This window comes from Parus major, chromosome 3 (assembly GCF_001522545.3).
Source record: "Parus major isolate Abel chromosome 3, Parus_major1.1, whole genome shotgun sequence".
Lineage (NCBI taxonomy): Eukaryota > Metazoa > Chordata > Aves > Passeriformes > Paridae > Parus > Parus major.
The window spans coordinates 21,867,340-21,872,981 of NC_031770.1; positions in this window are offsets into that span (position 1 = coordinate 21,867,340).

The following is a 5,642-nucleotide window of genomic DNA, read 5'->3' on the forward strand; positions in this document are numbered from 1 at the left end:
GGAGCCCGGGGAGCCGCCTGGCCCCCTTCCCTCCGCCGCCCCGCACCCCCGCAAATACCGCGGGTGATTCGAGAGAGCTCCCAGGAAAGGGGCGCCCCGGAGGGCTGAGCACGGCCCGCGCCGGGAGCGGAGCCGGGAGCAGCCCCCTGTCCCGGCCGGGCGCCGGCAGCAGGAGCCAGCGAGGCCCGGGCCCAGGAGAGAGCAGCCAGAAGTGGCTAACCCGAGGCCGGGGCGAAGCCGGGCTGTGTGCCAGTGGTTGCGCTTTGATTTATTAGCAGCGTTATTGATTTTCACCTCTGTCTGGGCGCCGGCTTTGGAGCAGCTCCCAGCTGGCTGCCCTCCATATGCTGCGGCCTCGCCAGCCCGCCGCACCTTTCCAGAGCGGGAGGCGCTGGGAGGCTCAGGCCTCGCTCTGCTCCTGGGGAAGACACATCTGGCGTTCCTCGGGTTACCTGCTGGTAATTATTGACACCGGACATCGCAACTTTCTGGTTACAGATGGGACTTCTGCACTACTAGGAGGGTCTCCAGGGCACTTAGTGCTATTTTTGGCATATTCTGGATCCTCTTCTTGGAGTAGGGAGGAGCTGATTTCTACAACCCCCAGGCTGAACACACTTTCCCCTCCATTTTACTTGGAAGCAAGTGTTCTGCAGGCTGTAGATTTGGCAAGCTCTGTTCAGGAATCTAGCCATGGGGAGAAGGGAGGTCTCTCAATCCCCCGGCAATCTCTGTGAGTGTGGTATTAACCTACTCACCAAAGAGAGCCAATTTCTCCTTCTTGCCAGAATCCTGTAGAGCAGGGTTGCTGCAGATGAGTCTTTCTTCCTAGCAAACAGACATATCTGAGCCACTAACCTTGCTCTCACAATGCACAAAGGGCAGCATTTAACCATGTTACATTTTCAAGCAATCTTAACTTAATTATCCTTTTGAGCAGATTTTAATAGCTTTCTCTGCTTCCTCTGGCTTGGAATTTGCTTTGATAATTAAAGAACCTAAAATTTCATATGTTTCTTTATGATGCCTGAAATTTACTACAGAAATCCATTTTCTCCTCCAGTTTGAATAGATTACCAGATCTAATAAGAGATGACAGGCAAGAATTTTGCACAGCAGGTTACACACCAAATAACAGTGTCTCTGCAGGCACCTGCCCTCTGAGACAACACACTCAGGGTAGTTTTGGAAGGGAAATCCCCTTATTCCCTAGGCATACTTAATCTCCAGCACCCCTGTGCTGTTTGTATGTCTGTGCACAATTGTTCTGGCATGTGTTCAAAGCACTTTGTAAGCACTAACACCCAGTGGGGCTGGGGGTGGTGGGCAGTCAACCTGCTACTGGTGCTTTTCTTGGGTGGTGGTATGGCCAACAGCAGTCCCTTGGGCAGGCCAGGGAGCAAACACATGAGGAGCCAACCTCTTCCCTTCCTTAAGCTTTCTACATTCTTCACTGGTTTTTTTTGCCTTTTTGGGGTATTCAGTTTACAGGGTTCCCCCCCAGATACAGGTGTCTCAGTGTGAGTGATATGAGCTGCAGTGGTACAGTCTGCTATCATTGCTTCTGTGCAAGGTCTCACAGTTTTTTGGTCTCCCTGAGTGCCTTCACAGAATTACAGAATCCTTGCTTTTGGATTAAAAAAAAAAAAAAAAAATCAATTCTGGCACTCGTCTTTCTAGAAAGAAGCTTCACAACAGAATTGGAGCACACCCAAGAGGCTCAAAATCAGAAGAGAAATAAAAATATCCTGAACTTGATTTTATGTTAAAACTGGCAATTTTGAAAGCACATTTTAAGTGCGAGGATAGGGGAATAAGTGGATTTTGATACTTGATTTTGGTGTTGGAAATAACTGTCTCAGTGCAGGTGGGAATATTTGCTTCCACCACGTGTCTAATGCAGAACTGGTCTGTGCATAATGGTGGGAGCTGAGAGTTAGGATCATTCTAATCTGCTTCAGTTTTAGAGACTTCTGGGCTCAGAGGTGCTAGCTGGCACTGTCCTGGATGTGCATTATGCCACCAAACCATCTCAAGCAAAGTTCCCTTCCCACAGGTGGGTATTAGCAAGCACCACTTCTTCTGGTGCTTTCCAGTGCCTCTCTTCATTTCCTCCTCTTCACCAGCTGTCAGTTTGCTAGATGGCTTCTGAATGTGGCAGGTGAATGCAATCATGACCATCACAGCAACTCACACCAGATCTGACTGACCACTCTTTTAGCACTCTTGGAGCAAAATTATGTGGTGTTGGGTAGAGTGCTGTGGAGTGACAATGGTTTTGGGGGGTTGAAGATCTTCTTCCCAAAGCACAAGCTGAGTGCCAGAGCCCCAGCACACAGGAGACTGTGTGTGGTCTCCATTACCAGCCAGCTTGGGCTGCAGAAGGGCTGGACCATCTGATCTCATGGAGAAGACTGAGTGGGCAGTAAGACACTTTCTGGAGATGAGCACCTGGCAGGGATCCTCCTGCCTGGAGGGAGAAATTAGTGAACAGTAGGTTTTTTTAGTATGAAGGAATAATGCAGCATCTGGACAAAACATAAGCTATGCAATCATTTTACCTGCCTTAGTGCCTATAGTCTTGCTTGCTTGAGGTATTTAGGAGATTAACTAATTTCTGCACTCCCACAGACAAATTAAATGATGCTGTGTACAACAGATATTGTATAACAAGTTTATTAAAGCCTGGAGAAGGCTTGGGCTCCTATGAACAAAGATGTGGGTGGAGATGTGGATTCATTTGAATGTGTCTACATGATATTTTTGTGTATAGGGGTATTTAAAACCACCTTTACAATTGGCAAAGTGGCCTTAAGTTGTAAAAAGAGTCAGACTGGACACAAAGAAGCAATGTTTCCCTGTGAGGACAGTTGAACCCTCGAGCAAGTTGCCCCGAGAAGCTATTTGCTGCATCTTTAGAAGTTTTCAAAATTCAGAAGAATAAAGCACTGAGCAACCTGGTCTGGCCTCATTGCTGGCACTAATGTGATCAGGAGGGTGGGCTGAGACACCCTGAGGTGCCTTCCAGGCCTGAATTATTGCTGATCCAGTCTCCATTCCTGAGAGGATTGGGTTCCACCATGCAGCCGTGGCTCAAGCGGTCCGTGTGCGCACACCCACGCAGACAGGGCTCAGCCCTTCCCTCCCTCCCTGAGCAGCTGGTATGTCGCTGGTGGGTGATGTCATCCCATTTGCTTACTTACGAGAGGCATCATTAGTGAGTAAGTAATTTCTGTGATGCTGCTGCTAGCGCAAATGAAGGTAGAGCCGGGTTAAGCAGGCCCAGGGCAATGAGGGCACACTCTGCACGGCGGGCTATGGAGAAAATTGCTGCAGGAAGCCAGAGGGCCGGATTACTGGAGATCAGAGGATCGGGGAGGACTGGGTTTGTTTCCTATTCGCCACACCCTTCGAGGCAAAGCAGCGCCGGGAGATGGTTTTTAGTCTGTTGCCATAAGGGAGCTCAGTAAATGCCTGTTCCTTGTCAATGCCCTTTACCCAAAATGACCTGCTTTTGGCCAATAAATGCAGGCTCAGCTTATTGAAAAAAACAACTTTCAAAAATCAGCCACTGTTCTAAGATCACTTTTTCTGTTTGTCTGAGTGAATTTCTGTGTCAGTTTTGCCTTGTGAGACTGGACCAAACCCCAGAGTGACCAAGGCAAACAGCAGCTGAGGACTACAGCTTGCGGGGGATATATGGACCTCACAGCATCAGGAAAAGCTGCTCTGCAGACTTGAGAGAAAACTTTAAAGGAAAAATTCAGGAAAAGAGGGAAGGAACTTCTTGGAGGTTGTTTGAGAAGGAGAGACACCCTGGTGGTTTCTTCTCCCCTGCCTGAGTGCTATTATTGCTGTTCCAGTGGCATAGAAATAGTAGTAGTGCTCTTTTGGGGCAGAAATGGTGCACAAGAGTGTTTGCCACTGAGGAGGTATCTCAGGCCAAACAGAAAAGATAAAGGAAGGATGGCAGCTAGAGAGGGCTGGCCAGGGCACGTGTTACCCTGTCTCCTGACTGTACCACAGAACTCACCCCTGGAGATGTGAGTCAGACTCTAGATTCTCATGAGCTCTGAGGGAATTTAGAGTGTAGACAGCTTATACCTATCATAGCTCAGTCAGAGTCTGACCCTTCCCACCTCACGTAATTTAGCAGATGATGTTCCTGCCCAGCTTAGCCTACACAACATTGGTTTGCTCATGTTGCTAGTAAAGGTGTTGTTTGGATTGGCACACAAGACTGGGTGAACAGCAAGGAAAGGAAGTGCAAATGCAAAGCCCTTTGGTAGTCAGGGTAATTATCATTGCTCATAGACTCACTAATAAGGATTTTGCTGCTGTGAAAGAATAAGTATTGAACAACATCCTAAAAATTACATTCTCTGTAAGATGGGAGATCAGACCCTTGGAGGAGAGGAAAACAAAGCAGAGCTGGGGACCTTACTGATTATCAGAACTCTGAAATGTTATTAGGAAAGCCATCACCGTATCTCAGGTGGCTGAGGGAAGGCAAGGAGACAGCTTCCAGCAGGGTTCAGGGCATCATGGTCTGTTCTCCTGCTGATCTGAGACCCCTTGGTGGGAATACGGCAGCCGTGAGCACTTAGCGTGTGCTGGCTGCAGGCGTGGAAAGCCACCAGTGGCAGCTGCGAGTCAGAGGAGCACTGCTGGGCACGCAGCTGGGGTCGGGGTGGAGCATGAGGTGATGTGACATGCTGGGCCCTTCTGCCAAAGCAGGAGCACAGCGGGAGCCAAGCTGTGAGCCCTGCAAAGAGAAATTACAGCAGTGAAGATGTGCCACGAGTGTGTGCATTTCTGCAGAGAGACCCTAATGGGATCAAACCAAGCGATAAATGGGAGAGGAACACCCTAGAACTGCGTGAGCTCTTGGGCTTTCCCAGGAAAGGAGTGTCTGAAAGGGCTGTGGAGACTTGTCTTCTGCATCCACCCCCACCCTATCTGCACCAAGAGGCAGCTGGAGAGGAAGGAGGGAATTTTCATCCTACCAACATCTGCCTAACACTACATCTTGGCTATAATTTGGGTTAAGGACAAAGGATCACCAGCTAACCTGGAAGATTCCTGTTCCCAGTATAACTCACACTGTGATACCCACAAGGTACACAGCTGTACAAAGCTGGGTATTAACCTAAGCCTACACCTCAGCCTAATGTAGGCACATCCCTATCAGGAGTTTTGTTTGTGCATTTAATCACCAGTTCATGTACCACTGGAAACTGATGCTGGCACCTGATCCTTCTGGGCATGATTCCAAAGAAGCTGGGAGCACGCCTCTGGCCCTCAAGCTGGAACTCACTGAGATTGAGATGAAGTAGCTCAGCCACCCTCTGTGGAGAGGATGGGCTTGGGATCTGGGGAGGAGCCCCCCTCCTTGCACTCATCCTGGCTGACACAGCCTGCACCCCCTCCCTAGGGCGGCCTGCCTGATTTAGGAATCCATCCCTGGGCACTGCCCTTGAGGCTGTCTGGTCAGGGAGACCTGCTCTCTCCTTGTCTTTTGATACATTTTTTGGCATCTCCAAGGACTGCGCTCCAGTGTGTTCGGCCAGTCTAAGGGTGACAGAAATCACAGGGAATATAAAAGTAAAATTTTTTGTTACTACACAAACCTAAATGCAGTT